Source organism: Macrobrachium nipponense, chromosome 10, assembly GCF_015104395.2.
Source record: "Macrobrachium nipponense isolate FS-2020 chromosome 10, ASM1510439v2, whole genome shotgun sequence".
In the NCBI taxonomy this organism is placed as follows: domain Eukaryota; kingdom Metazoa; phylum Arthropoda; class Malacostraca; order Decapoda; family Palaemonidae; genus Macrobrachium; species Macrobrachium nipponense.
In genome coordinates this window covers 107,662,103-107,684,602 of record NC_087204.1, presented here as the reverse complement: position 1 = coordinate 107,684,602, position 22,500 = coordinate 107,662,103, and positions in this window count along the sequence as shown.

Here is a 22,500-nt window from a genome sequence, read left to right as displayed (position 1 = left end):
TCGAGTATATCTATACATCTACACAAAAATACACACAAACGTATAATGTATATACGGATATGTATTCACAACAAAAATCAATGTATAACATAATACGCTAAAATTACTTCACGACGATTATATATATATATATATATATATATATATATATATATATATATATAAAATAAAATATACATATATATATATATATATATAATGTATGTATGTATAAACAACAAAAAGAGAAATCCTACCTCGAACCGACACACGAACAAACAAACAATATATACGAATATATATTTACAACAGAAAATCAATGTAAATACATAATACAACTGAGATTACTTCATGACGATCAAAAACATAAAATGCAAAAAAAAAAAAAAAAAAAAAAAAAAGAGAGAAATCCTACCTCGAACCGACACACGAACAAACAGACAAACAAAAACCAAGCCAGCTAGGGACAGCGTCCCTAATTAAATCTCTTCTTGGTGCTAGACATCCCCCTATGCGTACACATATCTTTTACGGTGAATTTAGCAACACCCGCGCGACGACGCTTATTTTCCTTTCTCTCTCTCTCTCTCTCTCTCTCTCTTTCCAAGGACCCGTCCATCTTCCTCGGCTGCGGAGCCTTTATGCAAATCGATGGAGGTTAATGAACGCTGACCAGATAAGAGAGGGATGTGTCAAATTGGAGACAACATCCTACACGAGAGAGCGTTGGTTGCGCGCGCGCGCGAGAGAGAGAGAGAGAGAGAGAAAGAGAGAGAGAGAGGAACAGTCATTAGTATCTAGAGGATATCATAAGTTTACGTAAATCTAAATTGTGTGTGTGTGTGTGTGAGAGAGAGAGAGAGAGGGGGAGAGAGAGAGAGATGGGGGGGGGGGGGGGGGGGCAGTCATTAGTAATTAGATGATATCATAAGTTTACACAATTTGAGAGAGAGAGAGAGAGAGAGAGAGAGAGAGAGAGAGAGAGAGAGTCATTAGTTTCTAGATGATATGTGTTTTTATACTTTTATGCGAGAGAGAGAGAGAGATAGAGAGAGAGAGCGAGAGAGAGAGAGAGAGAGAGAGAGAGAGAGAGAGAGAGAGAGAGATACGCTATCACAAAAGAATTGAACAATAAGGAAAATCTAACCAACAACTCAATTGTCCGAACAGCATCCTTCTAGGCATCAGAAAAACAAGCCCATCTTCTTGTGGCAATTCTTCCATAGCTACACTTCGCCTCTCACGCCCGCGTAAATAAGTGGCCGGGCAACTCCGGTCTCAGTGAAGACATCGAGGCTATTTACACAGCAACCAATCATTTCGATTAGGCGTTTTCTCCTTCGCTACCACGTACAATGTTTCGCCGCCTTCTAAGTCTCGGCTGACAGATCACGGCTATTACTCTTTTAAAAGGCCCTTTTTACACAAGAGGTGTGATAATGGAAGAATATATCTGCACCATTCACTTCGTTGTCGATGCTTACTGCTGTTTTGTAAACAGTTTCCCGGTATCGGTATGTATCTCAGATATGCGTGGTCCAGTGTGCCTATGCTTGCATAGTTTTATTCATTTATTAATTTTTTTTTGTACCGAATATTCAACAACATCCCCTACCAATGAGTGGATACAGAATGAAAAAAGGTAGTCCAGTGTACCCATGCTTGCATAGTTTTATTTATTTATTTATTTATTTTTTACCAAATATTCAACAACATCCCCTCCCAAGGAGTGGTTCCAGAATAAAAAAAAAAAGATAGTCACTGCCATATTCGTATTTTAACCGTTGAATCGTAGAAGATCCTCCAGCGAAAATGAATAAATAAATAAATAATCCATAATAATGCTTCATGCACAAAGAAGTAAGGTTAATCAGCAGTCCATCAAACATCCCTATACACAATGCGCCACTCACCTCTCCTCCTCTCTCTAGATACTTCAGTATTACGTAACTTGTTTACCGTTCAAAATTTTTCCACATGAACTAACCATCTTGCCTGTACTATCTGTTTTTTTATTTATTTATTTTCGAATTTCATATTTTTCCACATTCCTCCCTTGTGTAAACAGCTAGTATTTAACAAATGCAGATCCATTTATACCAAAAAGCAGAAGTCCTGCACTGAAAGAGCCACTGCAAAAATAATCTTCCACTTGACGTTCTTCTTCGTCTCATTATTATTATTATTATTATTATTATCATTATTATTATTATTATTATTATTATTATTATTATTATTATTATTATTATTATTATTTACAAAATCCTCATAGTAACACGAGTCTTCAAATGGCGAAACAAATCCACAGTTATGTAAATGTATATATATTTAAATTTAAAACTTTAAGGATCCTTAAAGTTTTAAATTCAAATATATGTACATTTACATAACTGTGTATTTGTTTCTCTATTATTATTATTATTATTATTATTATTATTATTATTATTATTATTATGAACAAACCAAACAGTCAATTATAATTTGACGAACGAACTTCCAGGAGTAAAATGACATCACAAGCGAAAAATAGCAGACGCAGAATAACAGCAATTACCGAGATGATATATTACTGTTGTTTGATTTTAATGTATATTGGTGACACGTCCACATTTAGACAACAATAGTTGATCTATAATGATGCTGAAATTGATTGCAACAATAGCATAGAAAATTAGCCCAAGAAAACTTGTCTATTTTTATCATTGTATTTTTATTTTTTGGACATTAATATTATCAACATTAGTATCATTATGATTATAAAATATTGTTGTTATGGTTATCATTGTCATTTCGTCAATATTATACATAGGATTTTTTTATTGTACAATGATCACCATTATTTATAATTTTTGTAAATAATGTTATTGCCCATAAGTACCATAATTATAATTACTATCAATATGATTCATACTTATCATTATCCTTATCATTATCAATTCACCATTATCAAACACAGGATTTTTTTTACTCGCATAATTACCAATATTATCTCCCTTTTCTGTAAATAATACATTAACCATAACTGCCACCGTTATAATTACTGTTATTATGATTGTATATGCAGCTTTTATACTTATCATTATCAATTCATCAATAACATACTCAAAAAGATTTTTGTTACTCTTACAATTACCAGTATTATCTACCATTTCTGTAAATAATGTCATTACCCATGACTGCAATCATTGTAATTACTGTCATTACGATTGTAAATAAAGCTTTTATATTTATCTTTATCAATTCATCAACAACATACACATACGATTTTTTAACTTTTACAATGACTAGTAGTACCTATCATTTCTGTAAATAATGTTATTCCCCATAACTGGCATCGTCACCATATTCTGCCGAGCCGACGTGTCATTAGACACGAGTTCTGTGATTAAAGCATATATTACAAAATGGGGCTCATTCATTATACTCAACCACTCACACTTCGCCTTTCCCTGCCTCTCACAATGAGCATCGATAATTATTAACGAAGTTGAAGGACTCCGGAGAGAGAGAGAGAGAGAGGACCTTACCTTACCTTACAGTTCGTTCGGGTTGCCCCAGGTCCCTCAGTGTGAGGCGCCTCTAATGTCTACCAGAGAGTTGCTAGTACATTCTTCCGTATATTTTGCATCTTCCCAATCTTGGATGGTCTGGGATGCAGTTTAGATATTTGTCGAGCTTATTCTTAAACACATCTACGCTCACTCCTGATATATTCCTCAGATGAGCTGGCAACGCATTGAATAGACGCTGCATTATCGATGCTGGTGCGTAGTGGATTAATGTTCTGTGTGCTTTCCTTATTTTTCCTGGTATAGTTTTGGGCACTATTAATCTATCCTCTGCTTGCTCTTTCTGATATTTTTAGTTCCATGATATTTCCTGTCTTATTCTTCTATGCTGTTTCCATGCCTGAATTATCATGTAGCGTTCTCTTCTCCTTTCTAGACTATATAATTTTAAGGATTGTAGTCTTTCCCAGTAGTCTAGGTCCTTAACTTCTTCTATTCTAGCTGTAAAGGAAGGACCTTTGTACACTCTCTATTTGTGCAATATCCTTTTGATAGTGTGGGTAACCATATCATATTGCAATATTCAAGTGGACTACGAACATATGTTTTATAAAGCATAATCATGTGTTCAGCTTTTCTTTTTTGTTTTTTTGAAGTGCCGTAAACAACATTCCCATTTTTGCTTTACATTTTGCCAACAGAATGGCTATTTTGATCATTGCATAACATGTTCCTATTCATCATCACACCAAGGTCTTTAACTGCTTCCTTATTGTGATTGTCTCATTATTAGGTCCCCTATATGCATATAGCTTTCCTTCTCTGTCTCCATAATTTATTGATTCAAATTTATCAGAGTTAAATACCATCCTATTTCCTACCTCTGCCCAATCATATACTTTGTTAAGGTCTCTTTGTAGAGCGTTCCTATCTTCATCACAAGTAATTTCTCTACTTATTCTTGTGTCATCAGCGCGAAACTACTCACTACCGAATCCTTAACATTACTGTCTATGTCTTCAATCATAATAACAAACAATATTGCAGCTAACACCGTACCTTGTGGCACACCGGATATTACCACCTTGGTTTTCATCCGATTTCTCATCGTTTGCAATAACTATCTGTTTTCTGTTGTGTAAAAATTCTTTTAACCATCTTCCTACTTTATCTACGATATTGTGTTTTCTATTTTCTTTGCTAATATATTATGGTCTACTTTGTCAAAAGCCTTTGCAAAGTCTAGATAAACCACATCTGTTTCATTTCCGCTTTTCATATTTTTGAATATGTTCTCACGGTGGACTAACAGTTGGGTTTGTGTACTTTTCCGGGTACGAAACCGTGTGTTGCCTATATTAAACAAATTATTTTTATTAAATGTTTCATAATATTTTTCTTCATTACCCTTTCATACACTTTCATAATATGTGATGTTAGACTCACAGGCCTATAATTACTTTCCTCTAGTCTTGATCCACTTTTGAAAGTAGGGGTGATATATGCTAATTTGTGCTCATCATAAATCTTGCCTGTATCTACACTTTGTCTTAATAATATTGCAAGTGGCTTTGCGATAGAATGAACTACTTTCTTTAACAAAATAGCAGGGACTCCATCCGGCCCTGCAGCAGCTCCATTTTTAATTTCATTATTTGCCTGCACAATATCAGCTTCATTAATTTCTATGTCAGCTAAATATTCACTACTTAAGTCCCTTCACTTCTATATCATTATCTTCATTATCTATTCTAGGGGTGAATTCTCTCTTATATCGTTCTGCCAGTATGTTGCAAATTTCCTTTTTTCATTCGTTAATCTCCCTTCAATTCTCAGAGGGCCTATTTCTATTCTTCCTTTTATTCATCTTCTTCGCATATGAGTATAATATTTGTTTTGCTTTTGCTTGATATTTAATAGGGTTTTTTCTTCCAAGTCCCGTTTTTTCATTTTCTTTTGATTGTATAATCTTTTGTTTCTGCATTTTTCTATCTTACTTTTTAGTTCTATAACTTTCCATGCATTTTTTTCTTTGCAAGACCGTTTTTTCCACTTTCTGATTTTCTGGAACAAGATCCTTCTGTCTCTTGGTATGCATGAATGATGTTTACTTTTCTTCTTCGGTATATATTTATCCACTATTTTCTCCAATATTTTATATAATATCTCCGTATTTACCCTTATGTCATCACTTACGAAAATGTTATCCAATCTTTGTTTAATTCTTCATTAATTTCTGACCATTTTATATTTTACTGTAGAAGTTTGTATTTTCCATATCCTTCCCACTTTTTCATTTCTTGCTTATCTCTATTTTCACTTGCTTTGGAATGAACTGTTAATTCTATCTATGACATTATGATCTGAAATACTCGCATTATAAACTATTATTTCTTTAACATAATTCATCTCGTTCACAAATACTAGGTCTAAAGAATATTTCCTTTCTTGTTGGCAGGTGATTTATTTTGTTGAATGTTGTATTCTAGTAGCATATCTAATAGCTTTTCAAATTGCCTCTTATCTTCTGCACTACTATTACTCTCTTTTTTATATGTATAAGTACAACCACAGTCTCCTATTTCGTTCTTTCCATTCTACGAAAGGAAAGTTGAAGTCACCAGATAGGAGAATAGTCCAGTCCTTGTGATTTTCTACATATATCATCAATTTTTCTTTAATTATTAAGTCAAACTCTTTAGTATTAGGAGGTCTATATATTACTATGTTCATCAATTTTTCAGATTCAAATTCTTCTACCGCTATTAGTTCAGCATTCTGAGTTACTATATTTCTCATATATTTTTCCTTGTTTTTTTGTCCTCTTCCCATATATTGCGGTTCCTTGATTCCTATTTTTTCTATCTGATCTATAAGTTTGGAACCCTTTTATTTGATCATCATTCCCAGTCCTCTTGGGAATACCAGGTTTCACTTATATTCATTATATCTATTTTCTTTTCATTTTGGGGTTAGTTCTTCTAAGTACTCTATTTTTCTTTTGAGTTACTCGTAACTAAACCCTGCGCATTCATCACTATGATGGTTTGCGTGTTTTCTCCTTCATTTAATATTGGTAGTAAATAAGGGATTTTTCCATGTCTCTTTCCTGGTTCTGGTATGTTGTTCTTTTTTTCATTTCCAGAAATTCTGACATTAAAAAATCCAACTTTTCCATAATTTTGATCTTCCTTCATCATAATTATTCATTTTGTGTCTGAATCTGCATTTTCTCCGTTTCTGCAATATCCTCTTGCATAATAATACAGTTATTATCTCTTGAGTAGAATTTCGGAGCTGATGCTTTGAAATTTTTTGCTGACACCTCTGCATATCTCATTGGTGGTTTGCTTTTCTCTTTTACCTGATATTCTTGATTTCTCTCTTTATTTGTTTCTTTCTTATTTTGGATTTTATTACTTGGTTGGTTATTTAGAGAGCGAGGAGAGAGAGAGAGAGAGAGAGAGAGAGAGAGAGAGAGAGAGAGAGAGAGCGGCTGACTCTCACAATATGAATACGAAATAAGTCACACGGAGAGAATCATGAGACAGAATGTATATGAGAGAGCCAGACAGACAGTCAGTCAGACGAAGGAATGTAGAACGACTTTGCATGTGAAATGAGTTAAAGGAGAGAGAGAGAGAGAGAGAGAGAGAGAGAGAGAGAGAGAGAGAGAGAGAGAAATCAACTTACAACATTTTCCCTGGACATCTGATTGATCTCTCTACGAAAAAAAAAAAATCGGCATCATCACAGAAAATCCTTTCCACTGTTGCAGACACATGAGTTTGTCACAATAAGAGGTACGAAGTCCATGAATTATTCCTACCCCTCGCTTAATTTGCCGTCCTCACGAAGTACAAGCTGATGAGCTGCTTTCATGCTTGTACCGCAAGAACGTACAGCATCAAAATAAGAGTAAAAAAATAGGTCACAATGTAGTTAAAATTAAGCCAAGTATTCGTAGAGCGTCAGGGATCTATTTACACTATATGAAGTTTCACGGCTTTCCCACGAGTTATGCAAATTAGTCATATGTCTCTATATCTATATGAGTTTAACCTTAATATAAGATTAAGCCCGTAGTCCTTTTTTTATATTAGTATTCCTTATTCATTATTCATTCATCGTTTTGTCATTTCTCTTTTTTTCATCAGTATTCATGAATTAATGACACTGAGTTACCTCACCTGGGTTTCTAGTGCATGAACTAGACAGGAAAAAGTGCATATCTCTGTCACCACTTGAGAAATTTCTTTTTCATAATTAGTATAAATTGAAATTTAGAAAAGCTAAACAACAACAACAACAACAGCAACGACAATAATAATAATAATAATAATAATAATAATAATAATAATAATAATAATAATAATAATAATAATAATAATAAAATTATTATATTTAGAAAAGCTAAACACAACAACAACAACAACAACAAAAACAACAATAATAATAATAATAATAATAATAATAATAATAATAATAATAATAATAATAATTATAGATCATGAATTCTAATAAACTTTTCCTGAATGATATAAATAACAGCCCGAGATACCTTGAAGGCAGAAGGAAAGAAAAAACACGTATTTACATAATCTTGCAATTAGAGCTAATAGGAAACAAGGAGCCCTGCATTCAAATTCGTTTGGTTTACAGCCACCAGAGGCATTTCCTCGACGTCATCGTAAAGAAAAGAAGAAGAAGAAAAAGAAACATTAAAATCAGAAGAATCCCGAGAAGGGAAGTCGACACAACAAATATTTCCAAGAAAAGACTTTCCAAGAGGATTTCCAAGAGCTGGTATCATCTTTGATGACGAAAATCAACGTAAAACTAAGATCGACTAAGGTCAAGTTCTGTTCAGATGATATGTAAAGTACGGACATGAATGTCAATAAAAGAAAAAAAAATCTTAACATCATCCTCGAACGTAGAGTAAGTCCTCTTAAGTCCTCAAACCTTGTCCTCGTGTAGAGGATACTGAGGAGTAGAACGCCGTCTACAATAAGACAAAATATGGCCTACATTGTCCTCACGAAAATGCATTTCCTTTACGGTGAAAAAAATAAATAAATAAATAAACTGACACGCAGCTGAACAGAGTCGACTTCAATATGAAAAAAAAAATTATATATGCATATATTTAAACATAAATAAATATAAATAATATATATCCCTGCATATATATATATATATATATATATATATTATATATATATATATATATATATATATATATATATATATATCCCATTCGTGTATACTATAAAACCATAGTCTTCATGATGCTTATATGAGTAGCACGAATATATATACACAGTAAAACTGTATAGCTATTTGGTAACTTATATACCCTCTCTCTCTCTCTCTCTCTTTCTCTTTCTCTCTCTCTCTCTCTCTCTTCTCTTTTATATATATATATATATATATATATATATATATATATATATATATATATATATATATATATATATATATATATATATATATATATATATATATATATATATATATATATATATATATATATATGTATATATAAAATATTGTGTGTCTACAAATAAACATATATATAACACCTGGGATCTTCCCTCGTCCCCGAGCAGGGAATAAATCGTACGAGCAAGAGGAATGAATCAGATTATAGCCAGAGGCGAATCAGGAACATGAGACGGGCAAGAATCAGGTATCATCATGACAGCCTCGGAATATCGTCATCCGTTCCTCCTGCAGCGGTTTAAGCGGCAGGTAATTAACATCTCGGAGTCATAGCTTCCCATGGGGTCAAAGTACAGACCTATACGAGATAGAGGGGTTCTCTCACTTTCCTAGCTAATACCCTTGGGATTCTTTACACGACATAATCATGGGTTTAGGTTGGTGTGCGTGCAACGCACGCGGGCACGCAATGCGAACAGATATGCGAGTATATGGAGAATGTAGGGATGTAGATATTTTTTTATAATGAAAGTCTTAGATGGGAAAAATCAAAACATATGGTAAAATCTGAAGGGAGTTCTGAAATAATTCAGGAATTCCTAAAGTTATTCAGAGATTGATTCTATATGCAAGGAAAAACCACAAACATAATATTATTATTATTATTTCCGTTGATGAAACCTATTCATATGAATCAAACACACAGGGGCCATTAACTTGAATTTCAAGCTAGCAAAGAATGTTGGCGTCAGCCTCCCATCGCAGACCCCACAACACTACAGCTGTAAGTGATGAAGATACAGAACCAGTGATTTTCCATCATCTGGGGGAGACGCGAACCCGCGACATCTGAGTGGCATGCCACGACACTAACCATTAAACCAGCGGATCAGCTACACATAAACCAGCTAAATCTTCAACATCATCACACTGGTAAAATCGGAAGGTGTCTTGAAATTACATCTAAATATAAAATTTCATTTTAAGCAACAAGGATTAATCCGACCTCCAGCTTACTCGGGGCGCATGTTAAAATCTACGGTAAAATAAGAGCGTTGTTTCACCAACGATATATTTCGTTCCAAATAATTGTTCTGTACTGCTTAACATTCAAATTATTCATTTTTTTCACATTTTCATTCTAATAAATAAATCATGAATATCCCATTCTCAAATTCCTGTATCTGTAACTCAACGCTAAACACCTTATTATTAGGCTTTCCTATCCCGCAACAGGAACAACAACAACGACGACAACAACAACAGGAACAACAACAACAACAAAATAGTTTGTAGGGTTACTCCCCGAGTAAGCGAAATTCGATAAACTGTTTTCCTGAAGTAGTCTCGCACCGTCCAATTGACCAATAACATCAACGACCATGGGAAAATTCAATTGATACATTTTTAACAAAGACACACACACACACACACATATATAATATATATATATATATATATATATATATATATATAATATATATATATATATATATCTATATATATATATATATATATATATATATATATATATATATATATATCTATATATATATATATATATATATTATATATATATATATATATATATATCTATATATATATATACTATATATATATATATATATATATATATATATATATATATATATATATATATATATATATATATATATAGATATATATATATATATATATATATATATATATATATATATATATATATAGATATATATATATATATATAGATATCTATATATATATATATAATATATATATATATATATATATATATATCTATATCTATATATATATACTATATATATATATATATATATATATATATATACTATATATATATATACAAAAGGGACTAAAAACTACGAGAGACCTTACAGACCTTAGACTACAGTTCGTTCGGGTTGCCCCAGGTCCCTCAGTGTGAGGCGCCTCTAATGTCTACCAGAGAGTTGCTAGTACATCTTCCGGTATATTTTGCATCTTCCAATCTTGGATGGTCTGGGATGCAGTTTAGATATTTGTCGAGCTTATTCTTAAACACATCTACGCTCACTCCTGATATATTCCTCAGATGAGCTGGCAACGCATTGAATAGACGCTGCATTATCGATGCTGGTGCGTAGTGGATTAATGTTCTGTGTGCTTTCTTATTTTTCCTGGTATAGTTTTGGGCACTATTAATCTACCTCTGCTTGCTCTTTCTGATATTTTTAGTTCCATGATATTTTCTTCGTTATTCCTTCTATCTGTTTCATGCCTGAATTATCATGTAGCGTTCTCTTCTCCTTTCTGACTATATAATTTTTAAGGATTGTAGTCTTTCCCAGTAGTCTAGGTCCTTAACTTCTTCTATTCTAGCTGTAAAGGACCTTTGTACACTCTCTATTTGTGCAATATCCTTTTGATAGTGTGGGTACCATATCATATTGCAATATTCAGTGGACTACGAACATATGTTTTATAAAGCATAATCATGTGTTCAGCTTTTCTTGTTTTGAAGTGCCGTAACAACATTCCCATTTTGCTTTACATTTTGCCAACAGAATGGCTATTTGATCATTGCATAACATGTTCCTATTCATCATCACACCAAGGTCTTTAACTGCTTCCTTATTTGTGATTGTCTCATTATTAGGTCCCCTTATGCATATAGCTTTCCTTCTCTGTCCTCCATAATTTATTGATTCAAATTTATCAGAGTTAAATACCATCCTATTTACTCTGCCCAATCATATACTTTGTTAAGGTCTCTTTGTAGAGCGTTCCTATCTTCATCACAAGTAATTTCTCTACTTATTCTTGTGTCATCAGCGAAACTACTCACTACCGAATCCTTAACATTACTGTCTATGTCTTCAAATCATAATAACAAACAATATTGCAGCTAGCACCGTACCTTGTGGCACACCGGATATTACCTTGGTTTCATCCGATTTCTCATCGTTTGCAATAACTATCTGTTTTCTGTTGTGTAAAAATTCTTTTAACCATCTTCCTACTTTATCTACGATATTGTGTTTTCTAATTTTCTTTGCTAATATATTATGGTCTACTTTGTCAAAAGCTTTTGCAAAGTCTAGATAAACCACATCTGTTTCATTTCCGCTTTTCATATTTTTGAATATGTTCTCACGGTGGACTAACAGTTGGGTTTGTGTACTTTTTCCGGGTACGAAACCGTGTTGTCCTATATTAAACAAATTATTTTTTATTAAATGTTTCATAATATTTTTCTTCATTACCCTTTCATACGCTTTCATAATATGTGATGTTAGACTCACAGGCCTATAATTACTTGCCTCTAGTCTTGATCCACTTTTGAAAAGTAGGGGTGATATATGCTAATTTGTGCTCATCATAAATCTTGCCTGTATCTACACTTTGTCTTAATAATATTGCAAGTGGCTTTGCGATAGAATGAACTACTTTCTTTAACAAAATAGCAGGGACTCCATCCGGCCCTGCAGCAGCTCCATTTTTTAATTTCATTAATTGCCTGCACAATATCAGCTTCATTAATTTCTATGTCAGCTAAATATTCACTATTTTCGTCCCTTACTTCTATATCATTATCTTCATTATCTATTCTAGGGGTGAATTCTCTCTTATATCGTTCTGCCAGTATGTTGCAAAATTTCCTTTTTTTCATTCGTTAATCTCCCTTCAATTCTCAGAGGCCTATTTCTATTCTTCTTTTAAATTCATCTTCTTCGCATATGAGTATAATAGTTTGGGGTTTTTGCTTGATATTTAATAGGTTTTTTTCTTCCAAGTCCCGTTTTTCATTTTCTTTTGATTGTATAATCTTTTGTTCTGCATTTTCTATCTTACTTTTTAGTTCTATAACTTTCCATGCATTTTTTTCTTTTGCAAGACCTTTTTTCCACTTTCTGATTTTCTGGAACAAGATCCTTCTGTCTCTTGGTATGCATGAATGATGTTTACTTTTCTTCTTCGGTATATATTTATACCACTATTTTCTCCAATATTTTATATAATATCTCCGTATTTACCCTTATGTCATCACTTACGAAAATGTTATCCCAATCTTTGTTTAATTCTTCATTAATTTCTGACCATTTTATATTTTTACTGTAGAAGTTGTATTTTCCATATCCTTCCCACTTTTTTTTTTTCTTGCTTATCTCTATTTTCACTTGCTTTGGAATGAACTGTTAATTCTATGACATTATGATCTGAAATACTCGCATTATAAACTATTATTTCTTTAACATAATTCATCCTCGTTCACAAATACTAGGTCATAAAGTATTTTCCTTTCTTGTTGGCAGGAGATTTATTGTTGAATGTTGTATTCTAGTAGCATATCTAATAGCTTTTCAAATTGCCTCTTATCTTCTGCACTACTATTACTCTCTTTTTTTATATGTGTAAGTACAACCACAGTCTCCTATTCGTTCTTTCCATTCTACGAAAGGAAAGTTGAAGTCACCAGATAGGAGAATAGTCCAGTCCTTGTGATTTCTACATATATCATCCAATTTTTCAATTATTAAGTCAAAACTCTTTAGTATTAGGAGGTCTATATATTACTATGTTCATCAAATTTTTCAGATTCAAATTCCACCGCTATTAGTTCACATTCTGAGTTACTATATTTCTCATATATTTTTCCTTGTTTTTTGTCTTTCCCATATATTGGCGGTTCCCCCTTGATTCCTATTTTTTCTATCTGATCTATAAGTTTGGAACCCTTTTATTTGATCATCATTCCCAGTCTCTTGGGAATACAGTTTCACTTATATTCATTATATCTATTTTCTTTTCATTTTGGTTAGTTTCTTCTAAGTACTCTATTTTTCTTTTTGAGTTACTCGTAACTAAACCCTGCGCATTCATCACTATGATGGTTTGCGTGTTTTCTCCTTCATTTAATATTGGTAGTAATAAGGATTTTCCCATGTCTCTTTCCTGTTCTGGTATGTTGTTCTTTTTTTCATTTCCAGAAATTCTGACATTAAAAAATCCAACTTTTCCATAATATTTGATCTTCCTTCATCATAATTATTCATTTTGTGTCTGAATCTGCAATTTTCTCCGTTTCTGCAATATCCTCTTGCATATAAATACAGTTATTATCTCTTGAGTAGAATTTCGGAGCTGATGCTTTGAATTTTTTGCCGACACCTCTGCATATCTCATTGGTGGTTTGCTTTTCTCTTTTACCTGATATTCTTGATTTCTCTCTTTATTTGTTTCTTTCTTATTTGGATTTTATTACTTGGTTGGTTATTTATTTGATTATGATTCATGCTACGGGTGCATATATTTGCATTTTTTGTCGAACTTACATCCTTTTCCTTTTTTTTAGGTTTTTACATATTTTTGGATGCAGATCTCTGCAATCATCCCCATAGCCATCTAAGTATGCACATTACCATATATTTCATAGTTTTGACATACCTTAGGATGTTTGTAGTAACATCTTTCTCCAAATCTGCAATTCCCTCTTTTCAAAAGGTTGCAGATTTTGTCTTTCTTGTCTATTTTTTCCTCTTTCCCGTCATTGTGTAGATCTGGGTAGAGCCTCTTCGGATTTGCTTTTCTGTTGTCATATCGTAATTTATTTCTTCGTAGGTATGCTGCTTTATTGCTCATATGTAGTATCAATGAGTATCTCTGCATCCATACTTTTATCTTGTTCTTTGTTTTCCTTATTTTTTTCTGTCATTGCATTTTTTGGGTTTACTTCTCTTCCGTTTTCCTCTTCTTCTTTTTTCTTCTTCTTCTTCCTCTTCTTCTTCATCCTCAACTATTTTGTACATTCAATCTTGATTTAATAACATTGTCTATCCATGATAGACATGTTGAACAAAAAAATTCTTGTATCTTTTCTCAAATCTTGCATTACCTCAGCACACTGTGGATGGGTCGGAATGTTGCATGCAGCACATTTTCTGATTAGGTTTTGTGGATTGACTATGCTATACCAAACCTTACACAGTTTGCATGCTTTTGGCATTCTTTTTCCTAATGCATCGATTAGGATATTCACAAGATTCACCTTATTCATTTTCTTTGTCGGAATATGTTGAGTTATGTATATTTTCTTTATGAGTCTCTTGACCACTTGGATTTTATTTGGAACTTCTTCAATTATTTTCAAGATGTTTTCATTAGATTTGTTCCAGTTTTGAAGGATTATATCCTTCTAATATATCTATGAATGCTTTTGTATCTTTTTGGTTAGGACTGTTGCTGATTTCATAGATGAGAAATGCCAGTTCCCTTCCTGCTACCTCATCGTATTGCGAATCCGCCAAGCAAGCTAAATTACGCCACCTCTTCCCGCAGTTGGAACTTACTGCCATCTTGTTCTGATTTCAGTATTACACTTGTTAAACTAACTTAGAAGACGCTTTATCCTACTATTTTCACACTAATCTTATCACCGATAGTTCACGAACACTTCTAGATATTTCTCAAATTCTAGTTGTATGTTAAACTTGTGATATCTGTTGATTAATCTGACTTCACGCGGGTACGTCTCACCAAGCAAGATGGCTACTACGAGAGAGAGAGAGAGAGAGAGAGAGAGAGAGAGAGAGAGAGAGAGAGAGAGAATATAAAAAGGAACCCTACCTTAAAATTGCCGACAGACCCCTTTGTATCTAAGCTTTTTGGTCCGGGATATACGGGTTATGCATACGTCGGGCATATATGAATATCAATGAATTACCACCGGCATTCTTTATCAATCGAGAATTCGAGATTTTGAACTTTTCCTATAATAATAATAATAAAAATAAAATTAATAATAATAATAATTATAATAGTACAACTGTTTCAACAAGTGATAATCAAACATCGCTGAGACGGGGTGCCCTGATTTCCTCTGGGGAAAGAATATTTGCTGAGAACCAAATCATTACAGAATTGTTCAAATAAAAATTTTAAAAAGTTAATAATAATAATATAAGAGGATCAACCATTTATACGGTCTCTATACTGCATCACTAAAAACAAAAGAAGTTTGTTGCAAAATAAAAACAAATATCTCCAAATTCTTTATTCGCGGTATAGATGGTACCTTATTCTAGAGGTACCCTCCCCCCTCTCTCTCTCCTAATGCAGTGACTGGGTTGAGAGGTATACCTTCGTCTTGATCTTTGAAAATCCGTTAATATCTTCTCTCTCTCTCTCTCTCTCTCTCTCTCTCTCTCTCTCTTAATGCTGTGACTGGTCTAGAGGTACTTTTGTCTCGGTCTTTGAATATCCGAAAATCTCTCTCTCTCTCTCTCTCTCTCTCTCTCTCTCTCTCTCTCTCTCTCTCTCTTCTAATGCTATGACTGGGCCTAAAGGTACCTCTGTCTTGGTCTTTGAAAATCCGAAAATATCTTCTCCATTACCATCTCTCTCTCTCTCTCTCTCTCTCTCTCTCTCTCTCTCTCTCTCTCTCTCTCTCTCCCTCTAATGATGGGACAGAGCCCACCAGGGATTTGGAGGATGACCTAATCATACAACGAACGGAGAAACCAAACCACACTAGTGAGACACGGAATGTATCTTGACATACCAACTTTCTCTTAAGAGTGTCTTATAATTCTTGAAATGTAGGGACGTGTAGTACCATGATACAGTTGTTTTAATAACACCAACAACAACAACAGCAAAAAGAGCAATAATCATTATCATAACTTCTTAATAAGTGCACTACTCACGGAATACGACAACCCCCACCCCCCCAACAAAGAAAAAAAAAACGACAAGGCCAGCAAGTGAAAATGTCTTCCAATTTAATAGCATAATCCTCCTTCACGCATCGGTTGCCGGTACGCGCACAAATTGTGTTACGCAAAGACATCACGTGAAATACCCGAGCACCCCCTACCCCACCCCCCAAACCCCACTTCTTAATCCGGCTGGCCAAAGTGAGGATTAACCTCTTCGCAGAGCGCGCAATACCGACACACAATCCTTTCCCCCCTGCCAACATTCTGAAACATTCTGAAAGGGCTAACAGCATCATATCTTTATCTGAGGCGCCTTTTGAAATCGACCTTTCTCGCTGTCTGGCTGGCTCTCTGGCTTACACTCCTCCGTATGACACCTCTTTGCAATTGCTGGGGGCTTTTAATCCTCTGGGATTTATGGGCGCGTATTTACGTTCCCGTACGTGGGCGTCTCTTATATCAGTCAGCCGTCGCGACAGACACCGAAGGACCGAAACATGTTTGGTTAAGGGGGGAATCGTTTGCTCTAAAGCTCTATTTATTAAGCTGCCAGGGTCACATACTAAGACTATGTATGTACTATATACTAATACTAATTATATATATATATATATATATATATATATATATATATATATATATATATACTATATATATATATATATATATATATATATATATATATATATATATATATATATATATATATATATATATATATATATATATATATAATACGGTTTGGGTCGGGATAAACTGGCAGCTCACTCATTACGTTTTCCAAATCGTTTGATTTTGAAAAGGTACAATTGGTGGAATGCCACGTATAGCGAATCACTCTATTAGAAAACTTTAGAAGTTCTTGAGAACGAACAGGATCTTTTACGGATATCTTAAAAATACTACACGCACGCACACACACACAAACATATATACATATATATATATATATATATATATATATCTATATATATATATATATATATATATTATATATATATATATATATATTATATACTATCAGCAGTATGATCCTCAAACAGCAATTCAGGAATGCCGAAGACACATGGATGTTTTATAAGATTTATTCATAGAGAAACGTTTCGCACATGACTATGTGCATCTCAGTCTGAAAAATGACAAAATAATAACATTAAAAATACTAAAAGTACACAGGATTCATTAAAATGACAAATTAAAAACATTAATGACTAAAAATAAGAAGCAAAGTAAAAACAACTGCTGTTACAACCAACCTTCAGGTACAGGGGAAGAAGATAGAATGACAAAAGAGGGAACAACAACCTCCAAAGACGACTATGCCAGATATAGTTGAGCAGAGGAGCAGCCACCGTTTAACGATGGAACGAGTCTTTTAATATATAATGACTCTAAGGTCGTCAGGTAATCTGCATCCTTAGAATATGCTAATATGGAAAAGTGCTGCTTCTTGACCTCAATTTTACAATTGATAGCATGATTTTTTATATTTGAATGTTCTGGTCTGCTCAATCTTTGTCCCGTTCTAAAAATCAACCCTAAGTGACTGTAATAACGCATCTGCAACAACCTCTTCGTTGATCCAATATAAGTACCAGGACATCCTGGGCATGTAAATTTATAGACCACATTGGATCGTATGAAGGGCTGCAGATGGTCCTTGAAGCCAAACAAGGAGCCAATCTGCAGCCCTTCATGAGATCCAATGTGGTCTATAAGTTTACATGCCCAGGATGTCCTGGTACTTATATTGGATCAACGAAGAGGTTGTTGCAGATGCGTTATTACAGCACTTAGGGTTGATTTTTAGAACGGGACAAAGATTGAGCAGACCAGAACATTCAAATATAAAAAATCATGCTATCAATTGTAAAATTGAGGTCAAGAAGCAGCACTTTTCCATATTAGCATATTCTAAGGATGCAGATTACCTGACGACCTTAGAGTCATTATATATTAAAAGACTCGTTCCATCGTTAAACGGTGGCTGCTCCTCTGCTCAACTATATCTGGCATAGTCGTCTTTGGAGGTTGTTGTTCCCTCTTTTGTCATTCTATCTTCTTCCCCTGTACCTGAAGGTTGGTGTAACAGCAGTTGTTTTTACTTTGCTTCCTATTTTTAGTCATTTAATGTTTTTAATTTGTCATTTTAATGAATCCTGTGTATTTTTAGTATTTTTAATGTTATTATTTTGTCATTTTTCAGACTGATGATGCACATAGTCATGTGCGAAACGTTTCTCTATGAATAAATCTTATAAAACATCCATGTGGCTTGGGCATCCCCTATGCTATATATATAATATATATATATATATATATATATATATATATATATATCTATATTATATATATATATATATATATATTATACGCACACATATACATCCCCCTTCTCCCTGGGAAGGACGAGATCCTATCTAATTTGATTATAGGCCTGTAATCCCCCTGGAGGCTCAATTTAATTGTAATTTTGCATCTGGCTTATCGTGATAGCCGGGGTGGCCAGGCCTCTAGGCCTTTCACCTGAAAACCTCCATACCCACCCAGCCAGGGTCTAAAAAAAAAAAAAAAAAAAAAAAAAAAAAAAACAGCATCTCTTACAGGCGGTCAATTTCTGATTGCTCTGTCTTCATCCATCAGCATTGATCATGAGAATATAGCCGAATATTCATTCGGGTATTTAAATAAAGTTCACTGCCTCTCGGGAATGGTTTCTATATATAATCTCATCACTGTGTCTGAATTGAATATTTTTTTTTCCTTTTAAATTATAATCTTTATCAATAAGGGATCTCTGAACACTTCTTAGAAAATGCCAAAAATGACGCTACAAAGTCGGGGATTTTATGATGATGTCTCATAGTCTTCATAAATTTTACAAGAGCACTTACCTTTGATTCTTTCGTCCCAGTCGTATACTTGGATTTCTAGTTTAATTTTGCTTCTTCGAAAAGTCCTGGCCATCAACTCTTCTCCCCTACGCACTAGGTTAATATGACAGGTCTTCCCTACACACTAGGTTTAATATGGTCCTCCCCTACACCGAGGTAATATGAAAAGGTCTCCCCTACACACTAGGTTAATATGACAGGTCTCCCCTACACACTAGGTTAATATGACAGGTCTCCCCTACACACTAGGTTAATATGACAGGTCTCCCCTACACACTAGGTTAATATGACAGGTCTCCCCTACACACTAAGTTAATATGACAGGTCTCCCCTACAAACTAAGGCAACAACTGAAGCATAAAATTTCACCTCCACTTTATAAGATCAACAGTTCCCATACAGCTTGGTTTGGTGACTTTTTTCTGTTTATTTAGCGACATGTTATGGAATGATGTAATTACTGCCATACTCAAAGTTTTCCCTACCTTTTTAAATTTATAAAAGAAAACCGTATCTAGCATTTTTTTTTATCATGGTCAGTATCTGTCCCCAGGGAATTCTTAAAACTTTTGTCTAGGGTTCAGATAAATAAACAAGTTTCCTGTTTCGTGTGCCTTCCTACATAAATTTTAGAGATGGTCTTACACACACACACACACAATACATGAGGAAATTGTGCCTTTACAATTAAATCTTTCATGATCAGTACTTGGCTGCCATACTAGAAACAAAGTTACTCATAAACTTCCAACTATGATGTGCAAACAAAGGTTCCGGCCTTGGAAGGCGCTAAATAAAGCTGCATGAATAAATACTTCAAAGGAAGGAGCATGTGGCTCTTATCCCTCCCCCCCCCCCCCCCCCCCGCCCATACCACCCCCAAAGACCAGAGACAAGAGTTGGGCATATGGTCAAAATCTTCTAAATCCAATTGTCATTTAAATGAAAGAGGTTGAAACAATAAATGAAAATATGGAGAGTATAACGGAATGGAGTGGAATGGAATATAAACGCTACGCCAAAGGCCCAGCGCTGGGACATATAAGGTCATTCTTGCGCAGGAATGGGAAGTTGAGAGTTAAAAGGCTTTAAAAGTATAACTTGGGGTAAAACCTCAAAGCAGTTGCACTAAAAAACAATTAATTTGAAGAGGTTGGAAAGAAAATGGAAGAAAGAGAATATGAACGGAGGGACAGACAGCACACGGAATGAAAGGGTTTGCAGCCAGGGGCCGAAGGGACGCTGCAAGAAACCTCAAGCAATGCCTACAGTGCACCGCCAGTTACACAGACGGCACTACCAACATGCGGGAGGGGAGAGTGTTAGAAGGGCTGGCACACTGTCAACTCAGCCAGGGTCCTTTACCAAGAGCCCATCGGCCTGATAAACTGACAGACACTCCTTAACGACACCTCACTAAGCGGGCAAAGTTCTTTCAGATTACGGGAAGCGGATGCCCGAAGGACATACCCGTGCGTCCAGCGAGCAAAGTAATAATGCCCTCAATGTATAAAGGCCTCGTCCACCCGAAAAGTCAAAAGGTTTTGAAGTTACACCAGCCGGCCGGCCAGTCTTCTTCTTGGGCAAGCAAGCAATATATAGGGTAATGAGGAGACTGAGATAGAGTGGGCAGTTATGCAAATACTCTCTCGGTTAGTTATCTTGTAAAGTGGACGAGAAAACCGCAGCGAAGGTAGACGAGAGAGAGAGAGAGAGAGAGAGAGAGAGAGAGAGAGAGAGAGAGAGAACAGCTTTGATTTCTTAATATTCTACTTACGTATTTCTGCCGATGAATACAGTAGTATATAAAGACAACAGAACAAATTCTTTCTGAACTTGTAACAACCCACAATCTGATGCTCCTTTTTAGCCCAGTCCCGAAAAATACGTGAACACGGGAAATGAAGACGGGCTTAACCACGAAATTACGAAATTGATAATAATAATGAATGGCAGAGCGATTACAAATGAGGCCGTGATTCTCATATAATGAAAATAATTATGTCAGGTCAATTAAACTGTATCCAAAGGATTTTAAATCATTTTGAGAGAGAGAGAGAGAGAGAGAGAGGAGAGAGAGAGGAGAGAAGAGAATCGAACATGTATCTTTCTACCGGCCCCTCCAGGACGGACCAAGGGCCCGTGAATGCATAAGGCCAGCTTAATCTAAAAGCAAGGCATAAAGCCAGCTTAATCTAAAAGCAACCAACAATATTGCATCTACTCTTGCAAGCAGAATATACTATACCATCTCAGGTCATAAACCTGAAAACACCACTTACTGCAAAGAGCAGAATTCCCATTTCTGGTCACAGAGAAGAAGAAGAAGAAGAAGAAGAAGAAGAAGAAGAAGAAGAAAAAAAAAAAGAAAAAAAAAAAAAGTCTCAAGCGAAGAATAGTTCTTAATGTCTCAATCACTTTGCTGGTGACACATTTTCTTTGGGTGTTGTAGGGGAGAGGGGGAAGAAGAAGGAAGGATGGGGTGGGGGGAAAAAGGGGAGAGAGGGGGGGGGGGGGGTTAGCAGATGACCATATCACTATGATGTCCCTCCTTGGGGTATAATCCCTCGAAAATATGGTGTCGCCGATAGCACGGCTTATCACTGGCGGCGGCATATTGGTGCAAGAATGGTGTCTTGCGGAAGAGCTACACGGCTGAGGTCCGCCGCCTCCTCTCTCAGGACCCATGAATTGTGAGAGAGAGAGAGAGAGAGAGAGAGAGGAGAGAGAGAGAGAGAGAGAGTGTGAGAGCGATATTCCCCGAGAGAAAGACCTGGGTGAGGAAGGAGCAAAAGAATTGTCTCCTCCAAGTTCTTGAATTTAAAAATCGCATCCACAAGTTCTCTCTCTCTCTCTCTCTCTCTCTCTCTCTCTCTCTCTCACTCTCTCTCTCTCTCTCTCTCTCTCTTTATATATATATATATATATATATATATATATATATATATATATATATAT